This window comes from Ambystoma mexicanum, chromosome 2p (assembly GCF_040938575.1).
Source record: "Ambystoma mexicanum isolate Mex_15411 chromosome 2p, UKY_AmexF1_1, whole genome shotgun sequence".
NCBI classification, from domain to species: Eukaryota; Metazoa; Chordata; class Amphibia; order Caudata; family Ambystomatidae; genus Ambystoma; species Ambystoma mexicanum.
The window spans coordinates 153744948-153764526 of NC_090923.1; the positions used below are offsets into that span (position 1 = coordinate 153744948).

At 44.9% G+C, this 19579-nt stretch overlaps 1 protein-coding gene across 1 annotated transcript in view; it reads right to left on the bottom strand.

Annotated features, from left to right (window-relative positions):
* The window catches only part of CHCHD4 (coiled-coil-helix-coiled-coil-helix domain containing 4), a 139975-nt gene that overhangs the window by 56198 nt on the left and 64198 nt on the right, over positions 1 to 19579 (bottom strand). The gene's annotated exons all lie outside the window — the stretch shown is intronic.

The following is a 19579-nucleotide window of genomic DNA, read 5'->3' on the forward strand; positions in this document are numbered from 1 at the left end:
CCGCAGAGGTTGCCATGCCCCTAGTGGAAAGAGCTCTGAGCCCTTCCGGTGGGTCCTTACCCGCAATTCTAACATTCTCCAATGGCTAGTACGATCCACCTGGTTATAGTTTGTTTGGTTACTGCCAGACCCAATTTGGGGCTCGTATACCCAATGAAAAGTTGATCACCCTGCCGAAATGTATCCATTCTTGAAATGTAAAGCTTACAGCCATTTTTTGGTCTGGCCTAGGACGTCCCTCTTCCTCTTTGCCTGCTTGAGGAGGAGGAGGACAAAATACTGGTAGGCGTCATATTCTGCAACAGATGGAAGTCAAAGACTACCTACGGTCGGAATGAGCGTTTTACCCTAAGGACGACTACCCTGTAGAAAATGCGGGCTGATGTTATTGCATTAAGTAGGACTGTTTTCAATTTTAGGACCCTTCGAGGACATGAATGCAAAAGCTCCAATGGGATACATGACATTAATTTTAAAACAGGGTTTAGGTCGCAAACCGGTATCTGAAAAAGGGACTGAAGGGTACACATTAGTAAGTCCCTTCAGAAATTGTACAATCAAGGGTATTTTGAAATAGGAGACCTTCAGAGGAGGGCTTAAAAATAGACAGCGCTGCCAGGTATCCTTTTTATGGTTGCAATCTGGAGCCAGAGATTGACTAAATGCAACAGGAAAGAAAGCACCAGTTACTGAATGTATTCCAACGACACCAGTACAAGGATGTGGTTGCTGGCCTTCTTGCCAAAAGCAAAATCTCCATTACGTCATCCGGGAGGACCCAATCCTTGTATCTCAGCCCCTCAAAAACCATGTGTGAAGGCTGAGTGTTTCCGACCTCTGAATAGGGGTGTCATTGTATTAGTTTTATGACGGTACAATAACCTTCTTGCCAAATGACGTAGTATCATGGTTATCGCGGTTTAGCAGGTGGAGATAACTAATCTTAACAAATATTTTCTAAAAGGTCATAAATTGTCAGATTTATCATCACAAACAAAAACCATGCACCCAGAGCCAGAATTGAGGCTTTTCAACATACTTTCCACTGAAATGCCACCCTGCTGCGACTGGCAAAGCAAACTGAATAGCTTTTCTTAAGTGGTCATTTAGGCTTTTAGCTCCCCCACTGGCTACTGGTGAAGATGAACATGTTGCCATATTGATAATCTGCATGCCACAGATCAATTGAGTCTGATGGTAGTATACGCTTGTGCGCATACACACACACACACACACACACACACACACACACACACACACACACACACACACACACACGCGCAACTCTCTTTACGTTACAGCCTTTAGTTTACTTCTGGGCCAAAAGGTGTTCAGTAATCACGGACATGTTACCCTTTGGTATGGCAGCAGGGAATACCCACAGAGATGATTAAATTTCGCAGTGTGACTTATTATATGATAGAACCAGGGAAATCCGCCATTGTCATATGTTTAGAAAACATTATCCATTATAAATATATAAACCCCAAAGCCGGCAACCCAAAGTCCCGGGAGGATAGCTCAGCGGCAACGTGCGTGCCTTGGAAGCAAGACGACACAAAGCAACACAGGTTCGATCCCTGGGTCCGCGCTTAGAAACCTCTGGGTGTTTAAGCACATTATAAATTCGCAACTAAGACAAACAATTACGCAACAAAATAAACAAAACCAATTTCTTTAACAGCGCCTCGATGCCCTGGGATCGCTTTAAAAAAAAAAAATGTAAATAAAAAAAAAGTAAACCCCTTTCCTTCTTGGCACTGTATTTATTCTTCCGATTGCTAACATGTTGATTTTGTGTCAGGCACGTGTGGTTTATGGAATGGCATTAAAAACTGCTCAAACTGAAACTACTTGGCAGACGGCACATCTAACAGTGCAAGACCAAGACTGCGCAGAACTTGCTTATCGCAGCCTTTCCAAATCAGATTGAAAAGCACACTTAACGGTATGAACAGTATACTGGTATAAACAATGTGACGGTTATTATTGTTCAATTAAGTGGTTCACGGTATCTTTAACGGTATACCGTAATACCGTTACAACCCTACCTCTGAATGGAGAACTCTACCTTCCTCTTGCGAGAGATGATCCTCTCTTTACGGAAGACGTATTGGAGGGCAGATGGACATGTCCAGAAGAAGTACCACATCCACACTGCCCAATCCAGAGGTAGTGTGGTCCCAGATCCTAGAAAGCCTTGTGGACAATGCAGAGGGTCTTGAACTTGACCCTTGCCACCACTGGGAGCCAATGAAGAGATTTCCGGGCTGGAGAGCTAGTGTTGGGGAGAATTCAGAAATTTGCTAATTCCCTTCTACCTTAGAGACCCCCAGCACTTTTGCTGGACTTTAGGACTTTAATTTCTACCGGGAGAGAGAAAGAGACCTTTTTCCATTTACATTGTGTCACAGCACCTTCAATGCAGTGACACAGGGAAGTCTTACAGATTTCCCAAAGGTTTAAATACCTTCTCTTGGATAAACTACTGTTTCCAAGAGCAGTGAAGTGAAATTGACTTCACTTGCATTGTAACTTTCAAATCCCAGCACACACAAACAATAGGGTGCTGGAGGGGTTGCTTTCTAAACCCAGCACACACAAACAATAGGGTGCTGGAGGGGTTGTTTAGTATCCCCTTTGTCTAGTTTCTCATGTAACATTTTAGGTTACCCTTTCTACAATTAAAGGCTGGTGGCAGTGGTTTACTTTTTCCTACCATTGTGTGTTTCTACCACGGGCTGCAATTGCAGCTGCAGTAAAGCACCCATGTGCTCTTCTACCAGGCCGAATCCTCAGCTGCAGTATAGCACCCATTGGTGACCATTTTGTCAAAATCGCCCGCTCTTCTTTTTTTGCCATTTCTTGTTGGAAAGGTCCTTCTTGTGATTTACTCTGTGCGCCAAACCAGGTTTGGTCCCTTTGTTCATTTTTCTTTGGCGGGTTTCACTGCTGAAGCCCGCCTCTGGCTCCAGCATATCTGGCAGGGCAGGAAGTGAGGAAGGTGCGCCAAAACTCCATGTGCTTAATACCCTTGGTTACAGGAATGCACCTTAAGGTGATTGGCCGGCTGTGCAACAGCTAGGCTGCAAATGAATGGGAGAAACCTGCATTTGGTGTTTGCTTGGAAGGCAGAGCCGACCACTGGACGAAGGAATCCGAAGAACTTGGAAGAGACGCTTGCTGCAACTCATGGACTGTTGGTTTGCCCGGTGAAGCCCTGCAACATTAATGAATCTCCAAATTCGCCTCGACTTAAGAAGCCCTACAATGGACGACTTCTCCCCTTGGGTTGGTGGGACCAATCAGCCTCAAGTCGAACTAGTCTTGACACCCACTCGCAGCTGGCTGTACGTCCATTGCTGCAGCAGGAACTGATTGCCAGGGAGAGGAACACCAGATTGAGTGCATTGTTTTTAAGTTGGACCCGAGCTCCAGAAAAATCCTCTGGGCTCCCAAGAAGCAGGACTGACCAAGCAGAGTGCTGGACCCCAGATCCCAGATGCGAGAAAAGTCCATAAAGGTATCTAAGTAAATAGTGGTGCTATTTGCAAGAGCCGCAAGGAGCAGATAGGAGGTTTGCCCATTGCTGTCACTGACCTTCAATTCGTAGTGCAGGAGTCCCCAGATGTCCCTCCCTCTGGTCCCCACGACTGAGGTCCAGGAACACAGGATCTGCAGACCTACAACTAGAACAGAAGCCAGCTGGAACCAATTTCTTCAAACCAAAGGTACTGTAAAATTAAGGGATGCTTACCTCTTGTGTAGCTTTGCTAGCTCTCAGTTGAGACTTGGCTTGGTTGCCTTTGCAGAGTTGCTTGCAGATTTGCCCCTCACAAGCCTCCCAGCTTGTGGCCCTACAGTGATTTTATTTTCTACAAAGATTTCTAAAACATTGTGCAAGACTTTTTACCTACCTACAAGAAGTGCTTCAGCACACCCAGACTTTTGGCTCAACTAACATTGGCTGTCCTGGCTCCCTGAAAGACTCTTCTTGCCTCTGACTTTGTGCTTTAACTACACCTCAACAAAAGTCACACATTAGATTTGTGTAGCTGGGAAAGTGTTAATTTACTTTGCAATGGAGGGTTCAAAAAGTACTTCCCCACTGAAGAATATTGATTAACCATTGTTTTATTCACTAATCTTTTCCTTTTGACACTAACCTCAGTATTACTCTAAATGTGCCAGTGATATATCAATGTCCACAGTACCCTAGTTATTTAAGTCACCTCAGGGTGTATGAACTGTCTGTTTGCCATCCCAAATGGGCATCAACTGATTTATTGAAACCGAGTGTGTAGTTTATAAGTTGTGTTGCATATATTTGCTCCCTTCTAAAGAAGGCTAAAGTAAAAATTGTTTAATCAAGAAACTCAGTAGGTGTTTATTTGGATACTTGTCACTGTCAATCTCTGTGTAATAACCTTACAGCTCACATTGACCCCTCTTGAGATACGCCTGGCTGCGCAGTCACTCTACCAACTTGTGTAGTACATGCTTATACCAAAGATTTGTTTAACTATTGCCACAAGGACAAGGCTAGTGCAGTCTCCCACAGGGTACTGCATACAATCTTGCCCAACCAAAACGATCCCTGGGCTTGAGGCCAAGGACAAGTCTCGCAGTCCTGTTCTGGATAGGTTGTAGAGGACGGAGAGTAGAGGCAGAAAGATTTAGAAGGAGACTGTCATGGCCGGATGTGGGGATGGTAAATGCTGCACAGCGCCCACTGCTGTCGAAAATGTTTTACGAGACTTCAATGCAGGATCCGAATATATCTAAAATGAGGAATCTGTGGGAGGACACAAGCCATCCATGGTTAGAATGTGTGAGTAGTTGAGCAATAATCCAATGTGGCCTCGTTTGGATTTTGTTATGAAAAACACAAAATAGTCACATTAGTTGCGTCAGAAACCAGAGGGTTTCTCACCCATTAGTCCTCAGGTATCCGTCATCCAGGTGGCCAGGACACTGCCATCGCTTTTGGATCCAGTTCCTGGGGGTGGACCAGTGTGGGAGGGGTTGAGGGGGGCGGAATCTCTTGGGGGATGGGGTTTTCGGGGAGTGGGACACCAGATGGTGCGAAGAGACATCCCCTTCCCTGTAACACCTTTAAGCTCATCCTACCAGGTAGGATACCTATGAACTCTACCCCCAGCCCGCACTTCCCTTTTACAACACGAACACTTTCACACGGACAGCCCACTATGAGAGAAAACAGACTAAACACCCGATCAGTATACCCAATGTGTCCCAAAGCAATGGTCAGGCGAAGTCAGGCAATTACTAACCATGACACTCACCTGACTCCCATTAAGCTTCCCACACAGATAAAAAGTGGAGCACGAGAGCACACCGAGTGAGGCAAAGGCAAAGCACACAAGGAAACTGCAGCTGAACTAGACAAGAAAGACAGCAAAACAGAAGGGCTCGCAAGGAGGGAAATTCCCTCGACCTTTGTGACAAGGAACCGTTACTTTCCAGAATCCTCGAAAATAGAAAGCGCAAGACCAGGAAACTAGACTAAAGAATTCTGCATTGTGTCTCTGCGTTAGGGAGAATTCTCATTTCTGTGCTAATTCCCTTCAACCTTAGAGACCCCCAGCTCTTTAGCTGGACTTTTAGCACTTTTTAAATTTAACCCTGGGGTGAGTGAGCCCTTTCCCTCACTCATGTGTTTTGAGCGGATTAGGAGTTTGCTTTGTTTTTGGAGTCAGACACTCCACATACATCTACTTTTTGTATGGTAACACACAGCACCTTCAGTGCAATGTCAGAGAAATCCTTTAGATTTTTCATGAAGTTTAAATACCTTGTGTGAACTATTGTTCCCAAGAATAGTAAAGTGAAATTGACTTTACTTACCTTTTCTCTGTGTAGGTCCAGCACACCATCTTACGTAGCATGCTGAGGGGTTACTTAGGGGCCCCTTATCCTACCTATTCATGTAACATTTATGTACCCTCACTACTTTAAATGGCTGGTGGTAGTGGTGTAATTTTCCTACTATTGTGCTTTTCTACGGAGGCTGAATCCTCAGCTGCAGTATAGCACCCATGGGTGACCATTTTGTCACCCATGCACTCCAAGCCAGGTTGGAGTCCTTTGTTCATTTTCCTTTGGCGGGCTTCAGTACGGAAACCTGCCTCTGGCTCCGGTTTGAGTGAAAGCTAGGCTGTGCATGAATAATGGGAGAAACCTGCTTAAAAGACAAGGGTTTTGGGAGTGAAGACTGAGTCGGCCACTAGGGAGAACAACCAGACGAAACCGTGAAAAAAAAAAAAAAAAGAAAAAAAAAAAAAGCTTGCTGCACCCTTCTGGACCTTTGAATTGTCCGGTGAAGCCCTGCTGCTGTGCTGAAACTGTCTGTGCTTGAGACTTGCAGTAGCTACTTTGCTAGAGTTGATCGCAGCTGTACCCTTCACAAGCGTAACACCACCACAACGCACCCAACGGAGAAAAACAAAACATGGTGTAACATCCAACATGCCATACTAGATAAAATCACAACACTCAAGAAATAAATCAAGTCACAACTCGACAACCTGCCTAAGGTCGCCTCACCTATACCAGGGCCCTCTGCCACCATGCCAGTCCTAGGCGACAAATATTCCTAAACCATTCGCCTTCCGGGAAGTACCAATTCCTGAAGTCCTATCAATAATGAAACATATTAAACCCTTGCTTTGCAAAGGCGACATATGTCCAGCAAGCCTAGTCAAATAGTGCGCAGCAGCCCTAGCCCCATTTATCACTGTTTATTAATGCCTCCTTCGCTGAGAGCACTCAAGGAAGCGTGGGTTCGGCCGCTGCTTAAGAAACCAACCCTCGACCAGGGCTCCCCCAACAACTACTGTCCAATCACCACTGTTCCCTTCCTGCTGAAAATTCTGGACAAGGCTGCCCATCTGCAGATCCAGTCCTACCTGGAAACACAATATCCTACCTGGAAGCCATGGACAAGGGCAAATCCTCACTCTTACTCCTTTCGGCTGCCTTTCACTTGGTAGACCACAAAATTTTGTGTAAACACCTCAAACACAGCACATTTTTCCCAAAAAGCAACCGCCTGGATTACATCCTTCCTGGAAGGCCGAGCCAGAAGGGTCTTTTCTGATCAGGCATCAGCCACTCCATCCCCCATTGGGTGTGTCCCGAATTGATCATACACTTCTCCCCACCCTCAATCTTTCCACTCTCCCTCTGTTCAGCGACCCACAAGGGTTTGGCACAGCCTTCACCAACTATGCCGATGACACACAAATTCTTCTCCCACTATCAGGTGACTATAAACAAGACCTCTGCACCCTCCAAAAGACCTACGCTCGCATCGAGGCCTGGATGGCAGCCAATGGCCTCTGTCTAAATGGGCACAAAACAGATTCTACTGGTAGGCCCCAAAGAGTCCCTTAAAAAACTAGAACCAAATACAGCTCCTTCAGTATCGAACTGCGGTAAAAACCCTTGGGGTTTACTTGGACTCCACTTTATCAATGGAAAGGCAAGTCAGCGCCATTTCATCATCTGCTGCCCTCCAACTAAAATCATACACGCAGTGAAACCTCACCTATCGCCAAAACAAACGCCTTAACATTGCTAGAGCCATCATGGGCGCAAACCTAGACTACTGCAACATCTTACTCCTAGGCACATCTGCCAACAACATCAACAAACTGCAAGTTACACTGAACAACACCCTTAGAGCAGCCATAAGTATTCCTGGGAGGGAACATCTCTCAAGCTAGAAAAAACGCCCACTGGCTCCCGATCAAAGAGTGCATAATATTCAAGGCCCTCAACGTCACACACAGGTGCCTTTCTCAGACCGCCCCAGCCTACCTAGCTGAACGAATACTATATACTAGTGATATATAAATCACATCATTGTCCTAGTTAGTGCAGTCAACTCAGGGTGTAGGAAGTGAGGAAGAAGCATCTCTAAAGAGCATCTACTAGCTTTGTGTGGATTCTGAAAAAGTATTAGATTGTGACATACATTGCCCTTTTTAAAGAATGCTCATTTAAAAACTGCTGTAACTACAAACCTTGAGTGTGTTACTTGGCTACTTGTATTTGTGGATTTCATTGCTACAGTTCTACAGCTCACATTTACCCCTTGTAGAAATTCTCTGAAAATGAGCAATAAAAGACTGAGCCAATGAGTAGTTGTATGGATTACGAAGAGAACCCAAACCTTTTATTAACAAGTTTTCTCATTCTTTTTTATAGGTTTAACGTAAAGGATACATCTTCAAGCCTTCTTCTGTCACAGGTTTCTTATGCTGGAGTATATGCAGGTAGGTTCTAAGACAATTTAATGTTCATTTGATATAACGACTGACCTTTTCTCTACCTTCCCTTCTTTCTTTACTTTCAAAGTCTGTTTCTCTCTTCTCTTTTCTCTTTTCGCAGACTGTATAATTTCAACTCTTCTGCTTGTAGTATATAAATTCCAACCAAACCAACACGTGCTTTACACAGAATGAAAGTGTTCTTTAATAAGTTGGTGTGTTACGAAAGTTTTTATAACTTGACTTAATAAGATCCTTTGCTTGTATCTTTGCTGAGAATTTGCTTCAGTCTATGACATTATACTATGCCACACCTTTCAGTGTTGTGGATATCACTCTTTGCCGGTTCACTTCCAGGTGTCACTCAATTTTGAACGGCTCTTTTTCTTTTCCTTCTCCATTATATAAACACTTCTGCACATTTGACACATTCTTGCACGGCGTTTCGCCTTCCTGCTCACATCATATGGGTGGTCAGTTCTCTCACTTTCATTCCACTAATATAGTATGCATCACAAGGAGATTCGCCTTCTTGTCTTTCTCCTCAGCAGTATTCACAGCGTTATTTTCTCACACAGCTTTCCCTCTGAGACTGTATCCTGCTCAAGCTCATCAGTGCGATCACTTACTGGATTGGCTATACTGGCGACAACGATCGCCCAAGTTTTCTAATGTTCGGAAGTTTCCCCAAGCGCAATGGCGCTTCCTTATAATATATGTATTAAACGACAACGGTCGTCTTGACTCAATTACCTTCTCCAACACAAACGCAACAGCGCCAGTTCCGGTAGTCTCTGTCCGGCGACAATGATCGCCTGAAAGTTTTAATCATAACATTCTTACTTGTGCGCAACGGCGCATTCACTCACTGCTTCTGGCAGCCCATAACGATCGCCTTGTTACCTTGATGCAGAGCACAACGGCGAAATCACGCCCTCATCCGTCAGCTGTTCGGTTCCTCACCCTTGACCTTCAATTAGCCCAGCTGTAACGGTTCATCTCCCCGTTCCCCTGTCTCCTAGGTAACCACAAGCATATCATTTATTAGAGGAAAGGCCATACATGCAGGACTTCCTGTATGTATAACACATAGGTTTTCATTAACAAGCTTCCAACAACATGCAAGTATTCACATCGTCACACCCCTCTTGAGATAAACCAGGCAGCTCAGTTACACTACCAACTTGTGTAGAACAGGCCTATACCAAAAGGTGGGTTACCTAATACCAAGAGGACAAGGGTAGTGTAGTCTCCCACAGGGTTACTACATCAATTCTTGCCTAACAGCCAGAGATACCCGAGGCCCTCACACGTCAGTAATAAAAGTGGGGGAGCATCAGCAGCCGCTGTGGTACCGTCCTGCGCTCCAAGAACAAAGTAGCGTCAGTGAAATCAGCAAAGCTGGCGAGTTGGGGAGACCGACAAGGCCAGTCTGTTGAAGCCAAGGTTGCAAGGTTGACAGTCCAGAAAAACAGACACCCCTCGATTGGAAGGCAATGTACTTTGTTGGCCGAAGACCAACCGCCTGATGTGTTTAGTATTAGAAAAATGTCGCCATAAGCTTGACTGAAGTGCAGCCATTTTGGAGGTGACTGAAATCGCCATTTTGTTTTCTCCAACGTTTGCCTTTTGCTTCATGTCAAAACTGCTTCGCTGAAATAGTATTCTGCTCCACTGGTGCATAACGCAAGGCCGCGAGAGACATGTTGAAACATAACGCAGTATCCCAGACAGAAATGCCTCGTCTCCTCCCTCACATATCCTTGGAAAGTAAGCAGCAAGGCATTCCAATCAGTACAGCAGGTGCCAGCATCTTACAATCACTACTGATTGTAAGATGCTTGCTTGGTATATGTAACTGTAGTATGATTCTCGCTCTCTTGCATCTCCCGAGGTCTGGTAGACACGCGGGGCGTGGGACCCAGTTGGCCAACTGAGACCATTTGCTTTGCAATAAACCCTAGATTTTGGGAATACAACCTTGTGTCTGGCGTATCAGTTCGTGTGTGGTGATTGTGCCTTGTTTCCACATGCGAGGATCCCCTAGGGGCCCCTTCAAGATGGCACCCGAATAGGGACCCTCCCCCACTTGTTCCATCGTGTACGTTGTAAGATAAGGAAGGCGGAGTGAACGGCGAGGACGGGACGATCGAGACGGGATCAAGAGGTGTTGGTGGCGCCCCTGCGAAAGCGATGACTCCTTTGCAGATCTGCACACACCTGATCCCTGATCGACGTGCCCAGCCAGAGAAAAAGGAGGCGAGAGTCCCGAAACAAGACAGAGTGAGCCAAGATACGCAGACACGAAGTCATTGGTTGCGTCAGTATACAGACGAATTGTGTCTTAAAAAGACAACTTGATTGATCAGGTGAGTCATGCCCCGATTCAAAGTAATCCTGATATTGGTTGAGAGTTGATTTTGCAAAATCAAACACCCAGCGTAAGGTTGATTAGCCAAGGGTAAGGTTAAAACATGCCTGGGGTATTGTCCACCCTAGTGGGATTTTTCCGCTGCAGTAGACAATCTTTGGAAACTGGCCAGGTGGCACCACCCGTGGGAACGCTGGCGTATGATATGTGAAATATGGTGTGGGAGCGATAATGTTTTGTGACATTTGGCATAAGCAAACCAGAAAACAGGAAGATCTCCAGTGGCCGAATCACGGGATTTTTGAAATGACGAGAATAGATAATTTGGAAAAGGTGTTGATGAAAAAGAAAACACGCCCTGCAGCATTTGATATTCTTAGGGACTGGAGAAGGGAAGCTAAGCTTCTCTGGAGAAGTAGAGAGAAACATGCGCGCAGGCATAAGTCGAAAGCAGAGAGAGAGAAAGGAGGAGGAGTGGAATGATAGTTTGAGGAAATCAAATCGACGCAACCAGTTGAGTATAGAAAAGATATACCCACAACGAGAGTTGCATTCATCAGACAAATTAATAAATAAAATATTAACTGATACAAAGCGAGGCCCCAGGGGAGAGACTAAAAAGACAGCATCAGTACCTATCGCTCAGCCCCCTCCAGTTGCTCTGCCCCTCCCAACTGACCAAATCCCAGCACAGCCAGACCGCAAAATCAGCGCCTCCCATTAGCCAGCCAGCGCCGCAACAGTCATTTCCTGTTCCCGTTATCCCATCTGCACCTCCCTCCCCAAAGATAGTTTGTCCCATCTGCCCCTCCTGTGATTGAACTTGAACTCGTTGAAACAGAAGGGGCCGGACAAAATGGATGTACGAGAGTGACCCGTAGTACGATCAGCAAGGAGAGAAAGCGAGAGTTGCAAGAACAGGCCGAAATGTATATAAATGGGAATGATGCAACGTCAGCGCTAGCTTTGATGTAGGACTTCAGAAGGAGCAATGAAAGATAGGTAGTGTTGGAATGCATGGGGGAATATTTAGTGGTGAGATGGAAACAGTTAATTGAAAAGCTACTGCCGCAACGATTGTTGGATTTGAATGCATTAGCACGCTGTAGAGGGAGGGAGGAAGAGATAAGGGAACATGTAGACCGACTTTTTGAACTTAAGAATGAACTTGATAATGAATATGCTGAAATGTTTGCCACACCAGGGTATAGGAGCCGAGATATCAGGAGAGATAGGACGGAAGCAGTAGAGCCATAAATACCGCAGCGATATTTGCCGTCGACAAGACAGACGATAAACTGAAAGTATGTGTAAGAGGCGTTAAAATGGATTTCAGATCCTAGCATCCCCACAATGGAAATACATGAGATGTTTGAGGAGTACCCCTTGCCAATGAGAATAGAAGCACTATGAACAATGATTGAGGTGCTACTCCAGCAAGTGGCGGGACACAATAGAGGGAGAGGAAATGCACAAGGCAGCAGCAATTTAAACATGCATGGAGGGCATCTGGGATTGAATCAGTGTGTAAACTGCAGAGAGGAAGGCCACTTGCGAGCGGAATGTCCACATCTGCAGAATAGAAATGGGTATGGCCAAAGACAGCATAGGGGGCAACCAGGAACTAATAGGCAAAATATAAATAGCGTGCAGCAGCACCAGAATGGTCAAGGGAATGGTACCCAAAATCAGAACCTAGCACAGAATCCAACTTCAACTCCGAATCAGAGCCATCAAAACACGCAAAATGGAAATAGAGGTAGGGGCGGGAACATTTTTGATACCCGATCGGGTGCGTACTATAGTAATAGTAGCGATTACACATCGGACGATGTGTTGTTTCCCCAATAGGAAAGCCCAAGACAAGGGTCGGAACCAGTGTCTATTCCTGTGAATCAGAAAGGACCGTACGTAGAAATGAAAGTCAGGAATGGAGAGCATAGCTTTCTCGTAGATGCAGGGGCACAAACGTGCTCAATAGATCATCACTTGGTTCCAGAAATTGTCGGGGCAAAGAAACCTTTCAGTAGGGTTTGCAGGCACCCCAGTGATAAATCCTGTGTCCCAACCAGTAGCAGTGACATTAGGCCCATTCACTGAATATTGTCAATTTCTCTTAACAGAATTGTGGGGAGAATCTTTTGGGGTTAAATCTATTGAAAAAACTGAGTGCAGTTATCCACTGTACACCAGATGGAGTATTTCTGACTATATCACCACAAAATGTACATGTATCTGAATTTGTGTCCAAACCTTTGCCAGGAGAATTGAGTGAAGTGTCAACTTGTATATGGGCAGTGAATGACAATGTGGGATGCTTGAAGATAGAGCCAGTAAAAATAGCCCTGAAAGAAGGAGTAATGTTACCGCGTATTCCACAGTACAAAATCTCAGCAGAAGGAGAGAAAGGATTGAAAAGTATTGTTTCTGATTTGGTAAGATTGGGAGTGATTGAAGAGATTACAGGCAGTACTTTTAACAGTCCCATTCTTCCGGTGTATAAGAAAGGAGGTAATGAAGCACCGTATCATTTCATAATTGATCTGCGTGCACTGAACAAAGTAGTAGATCCTCAGTTCCCATTGGTTCCCGATGTTACCACAATTCGACAATGATACCTGCCTCGGCTGAGTACTTTAGTGTTATTGACTTGAAGAATGCGTTCTTCAGCATTCCAGTACACAAGGAAAGTAGATATGTGTTCGCCTTCACACTAGGACGACGATCATTCACATTCACACGCATTCCACAAGACCACAGAGAGTGAGTATTTACAGCAGAGCATTGAATGAACTAGATATGCTAGAATTACCGGCAGGTTGCATATTGTTACAGTATATAGATTTATTGATCGCAGCAGACACAGGAGATTTGTAAAAAGAGTTTGGTGTTATTGACCCATTTAGCAGCACGTGGCCATAAAGCATGCTTAAAGAAATTCCAATATTGTCGAAAGGAGGCGACTTATTTGGTTACCTACTTTCGAGAGAAGGGAGAAGACTGACACCAGAAAGAATAGAGAGCATTTCTGGTATGCCTTTTCCAAAGACACAGAAAGGAGTAAGAGCCATAATATGCATGGCTCCTTATTGTCGGCAGTGGATTGCATTGATTGTGAAGCCAATGGTGGAGTTGACAAAGAAGGATGTTGTAGTGCCTTTGCAGTGGAATGAAGAATGTCGGAGAGCATTTTATCTGCTCAAAACTGCATTGTGTTCTGCTCCAGTTTTGGGCACACCAAATTATGAAAACATTTTCAGATTGTTTGTTCACGAGAGTGAAGGTTGTGCGTTGTCCATTTTGACACAGGAACAAGGTGGAAGAAATAGGCCATGCGGCTATTTTTCTTTTGCGCTGGACCCTGTAGCGCACGCACACTACCAAGATGTTTGCGAGCTGTTGCAGCGGCTGCTTCGTCAGTGAAACAAACCGAAGGAATGGTATTGGGGCACACCTTAATTTTGATGGTGCCACATGCCATAGACGTTCTACTAAATAGAACGCAGACGCAACACCTCACATCTGCTAGATTGACTAGATATGAAATAGTCCTTTTTGCACCACACATCCAAATTATGAGGTGTAGCGCTTTGAATCCTGCAGAATTAATGCCACTTCCCACGAAAGAACTCAGTGAGAATGATACACCTCACCATGATTGCTTAATGGTTACTGAAGAAGAAACGAAGGGGAGAATTGATTTGAGAGATACCCCACAAAAAGAGCCCGACGGAGAACTGTTTTGTGACGGCTCCTGTTTTAAACTACCTGATGGCACATCAACTGCTGCCTATGCTATCACCACGTTAAAGAGCATTGTAGAGAGTAAAAGAATCCCCTACAACTCTGCACAAGCGGCAGAGATAATAGCCTTGACCAGAGCCTGTGAGATTTCTGAGAATCTGAGTGTAAACATATATACTGACAGCCAATACGCCTTTGGCGCGGTTCATAACTTTGACCGACTTTGGGCTGAGAGGGGTTTCTTGACATCGCATGGGGCCAGAATTCAGCATGGCCCTTTGATTGTACGATTGCTGTCTGAACTCACGTGTCCAAAGCGCCTAGCAATAGCGAAATGCGAGGCGCATAAAAAGTAACATGCAAAGTGGGAGAAGGAAGCGCATTTGCAGACAGGATCGCGAAACAAACAGCCACTGACTCGAATACCAAAATGTTAACAGTACAGTCAGAGGAAGTGCCCTGCATGATAGAAAATGGAATTGCTACTGTCAAAGAAATGCAGACAGAAGCCACTGCAGATGAAATACAAGGGTGGGCTGAGGGCTCTGCTGAATTAGATCTAGAGGGTTGTTGGGTAGACAAGAAGAGTAGAAACTGGATGTTGCCAAAAAGATAGTCCAGCATCTAGCCACAGTATGGGAGAACACACATAAAAAAGAATGCCAAAAGGGTGGTTCAGAACTATCACGTGCCTACAACACAATGTGGGGAAGGGAACGGTGACTCCAACAGGCAGTTTGGGCCCTCCCTCTATGCCTTTTGAGGTAATCCATTTTGATTTCTTAGAGATGGAGCAATGCTAAAACTTGAAGTATGTCCTAGTAGTTATATGTGCATTCAGTAAATGGGTGGAAGCATATCCACTAAAGGACTGTACCGCCATGAGCACTGCAAAAGTAATGTTGAAGGAGTACTTCTCCCGTTTTGGTCTGCCTCGTTTCATATGGTCAGACAGTCTGCATTTTGTGGGCGCAGAAATATTACAGATTTGCGAAGGTCTCCAGATTGAGAATCGATTTCATTGTTCTAGAAACCCCATGAGTGCCGGTCTTATTGAACGCCACAACGGCATCCTGAAAGCCAGAATAAGCAAGATCTGTGCAGGGAACAAAAGTTGGGTAGACGCATTACCAATAGCGTTACTGTGTATGCATACATCTGTGCAGGCAAGAACTGGGCTCTTCCCATATGAAATAGTCAGGGGGAGACACGCAAATGTTTGGTGTGCACCGCAGCCGAAACTGATGAGGGAGCTTTAATACCCTGTGCTCAGCATTTATTGTAATCTGTTAATACAAAAATTGCGTTTGATTTATCAGCAGGTGCAGGAGGCATTACCAATAATAGACACTGGTCTGGGACATGCATTGGAACCTGGAGAGTGGGTGCTTATCAAGAACTTTGAACGGAAAACATTGCCTGCACCAAGGTGGCGCGGACCCTATCTGATCCTCTTGACCACGCAGACCGCAATTCGTGTGGACGGGAGAAAAGCCTAGATACACGCGATGCACGCTAAAAAGGTTCCGTCACCATCTGAAAAACTGCCTGATCGAGAACCAGAAAGACAGCGGTCCCAGAAACTAAAGAGACGGTTGCCAGTTCTTTGCCAAAAAATTTGCCTGATCCTGAAACAAAGCCTGAAAAGATTGCTGTAAAAGAAGGGCAAGGAATGCCCCAACGTTGTCCAACAGAATTTACATCACTGCTGACTGACACAAAACCTGTACCTCTTTGGCGCCCACCATCTATTGTTGCACCACAGCCTGAAACTAAATTTGCATCATCACTTGGGCGCCCGCCATCATCTGTCATTGCGCCACAAGCCGACACCGAGCTTGAGTCTGGAAGTGCATCTGCACTATTCATTGATCAGGAGCAAGGCTGTTTAATCTGCGGAACCGGAAGAAGGAGTGATCAAATGATCATTTCGTTTGATCTTTTTGTTGCCTCCGTTTCCTATCACTGATGAAGTAGGAACAGGAGGCCTAGAGGAGAGCGGTGTGAGGGTTGTGCAAATCAGAACGCCCAGAAAGTGAGGCTCCTCAGGGCTAAAAAAAATCCATGTGCAGATCACCCCTTGGGGACGAGAGGGGCTCACATGGTACGAAGGCAATTGATAACTGCTCCGGAGTTCTTTGAGCAATGTGCAAATGCACAGAGATCTTGCCCAACACATAGCAATCCAGGCTGCTAAGAACTGGCTGAATAGACTGAGGACAATTACCGAACTTATTGACATTCGAACGAGTGCAACGAGAAGAGATGCTCACGACGAACATTGCTGAAGAAGAATCGAGAGAGAAGAATGCCAGAACCAGTTTTTGCCTCCTCTTGCACCACTGCTGATAATGAGTTAAACAAAGCGCACGAAAAGTTACAAAAAGGAAATTGTTGGAAAAATTGTATGCTGATCTTAACGATAATAATGTGCATAATGAGTAGATTAGCCCAAATTATGACAGTATTAGTATTATGGTACTTGGAAGAAATACACTCATTAGAAGTGCTCTTGCCCGTTAGAAACATTTCGACTACTGAGAGCCCAGTTCATGTGATCACTTACACCTTGTCCCCAATGGAAGACAGCCACAGGGAAGGTTATGGAAATAACACATTACTGCTATTAATGAATATGACACAGTCGATATTAAGATAAAATAACTGTTGGGTCTGTGCCCACTTGCCACAGCATGGTGGTAAAGGAATTGGATGGTATGTGCAACCCCTGCCATCGAGTTCTGCATGTTAAGCTTCTTTGAGTGCATTATATTATGGGAAATGGAACGAAAGCGAATCTGGTCAACTGGACCGAACAAATATGAATGAATTCGAAGAAATCATGAAACCAGTAGGTTGCTCCATATTCCACAAAGCATGATTGATTACACCAGTAATGATGCCACAAGATAGAGTGTCTCTGCCCTATAAATCTGTGATCACGTTTCATATGAACCCCGAAGGAAATAAAGTGCCCCCCTCTTATACAGTAAATTATAGTCCACGTTCTGTCCCCTTTTGTTTGAGAAAGAAGGGTTCTTATTCGGTGGGAACATTCACTAAATGCATGAACATAGCATTCCTTGATAAGGAGGTAGAGCCAATTTATGTAGGAGATCCTGTTTATTTTATAAGTGGAGAAAAAGCGTATCCCTGGTTACCTAGAAAATGGGGAGGTACTTGTTACTTAGGATTCCTATTCCCTGGGGTATTCCTCTCAAGAACAGCAGACATAGCCAAATTGGCCAGGTCAAGACCCCGACAAAATAAGGAAGGAGGTTTGATCGTAGATGATATAGGAAAATCATTCATACCTTTTTGGGGACAAGCAATAAACTCTTATAAGACTGTCCAGAATATTAGAGAAAACAAATGGAACAACCGATATATTGTATAATATGACATGGAGGAAAAAGGATTCAGATTAATGTCACTTCAGAATACAATGGCTCTTGATGTAATTCTGGTTGTTCGAGTCTCGGAAACAGTAGAAATGGTAGAAGCGAACATTAAATGACTTGAATTATGCTCTTCTTTGCAGCCCCCCTTTCCTGAGCCCTGTAGAGCTCTGGGGAGCAAGTTGACCACCAGCACACAAATAGAAACCAGGAGATAGCAAGGCCTGGAATGTGTCTCCCCCCTATGCACGGCTTGCTTGTAGAAACAGAAGCATTGTGTTCTTTTGAACAAAGACCTGTCTGTAGGTTCGCGAAATTGCAAACTGTTGCTAAACGAATGTTTGACGATGTCATACTCGTCACCATTGTTAATCATCGTGCCCAATTCAAAGGAAATGTATTAGGGGCGGTATTGGATGTGTCACTACTGATTGTAAGATGCTTTCTTTGTATATATATATATATATATAATTGTAGTACAATTCGCTCTCTTGCGTCCCCCGAGGTCTGGTAGACACATGTCGCGGGGCGTGGGACCCAGTTGGCCAACTGGGACTATTTGCTTTGCAATAAACCCTAGATTTTGGGAATACAACCTCGTGTCTGGCGCATCAGTTCGTGTGTGGAGATTGTGCCTTGTTTCCACATGCGAGGGTCCCCTAGGGGCCCCTTCATACATTGCCCTTTTTAAAGAATGCTTATTTAAAAACTGCTGTAACTAGAAACCTTGAGTGCAAGTGTTACTTGGCTACTTGCATTTGTGGGTTTCATCGCTATAGTTCTACAGCTCACATTTACCCCTCTTGAGATAAACCTGGCAGCTCAGTTACACTACCAACTTATGTAGAGCAGGCCTATACCAAAAGGTGGGTTACCTAATACCAAGAGGACAAGGGTGGTGTAGTCTCCCACAGGGTTACTACATCAATTCTTGCCTAACAGCCAGACATACCTGGGGCCCTCCTGTGTCAGTAATCAAAGCGGGGGAGCATCATCAGCCGCTGTGGTACCGTCCTGGGCTCCAAGAACAAAGTAGCGTCAATGAAATCAACAAAGCTGGCGAGTTGGGGAGACTGACAAGACAGTCTGTGTTGAAGCCAAGGTTGCAAGCGGCAACATTGTATGGCGAGCCCTGGAACGAACATTGTTTGAAACGCATGTGATAAAAGACGCAAGTAAGGTTGAACTGCTGATGAGTGATTGAACTTTGAAACCAAGATACAATACCTTTGACAGAGTTGTCTGGCACTGCATATGCTCAATCGAAGGTCTCTGCAAGGTATACAGCTGAGAAGTGGCAAAAGTGAAAGAGTTTTAAGTCAAAGTGGTCTTGCGATGGGTCAAGCAAAATCCTGCGCACAGGAGTGTTAAAGTAGATAAATTGGTCCGAGCCCAGCGGAGGGAGACTAATAGAAGGTTTTGTGTTACAGTGGGTCTGAGCTTAGTGGAGGGGAGGGGGACCCGAGGTGAAAAGTGCATCACCTGATAAATTGCGTACATGTGAAAGCCTAAGACGGAAGGAACTTTAATGTATGTTTGTTGCATCAGGCCCTCTGAAATAAGAGCCTTTGAATGTCAGAGACTTTGGCACAGAAGGCCCTGATGCTAAGGTTTTGAACGGCATCCTCGTGCTAAAAAAGCCAAAGTATGCTAAGCTCGAGTGTGCCACCTTGTCTGGTGCTGAAAACGTGGAGAAGGGGAGCCAATGGCTCAGATATACTGACATGTCATTTCTTGAACACTTTTCATTTGCATAACATTGTTTCCCACAC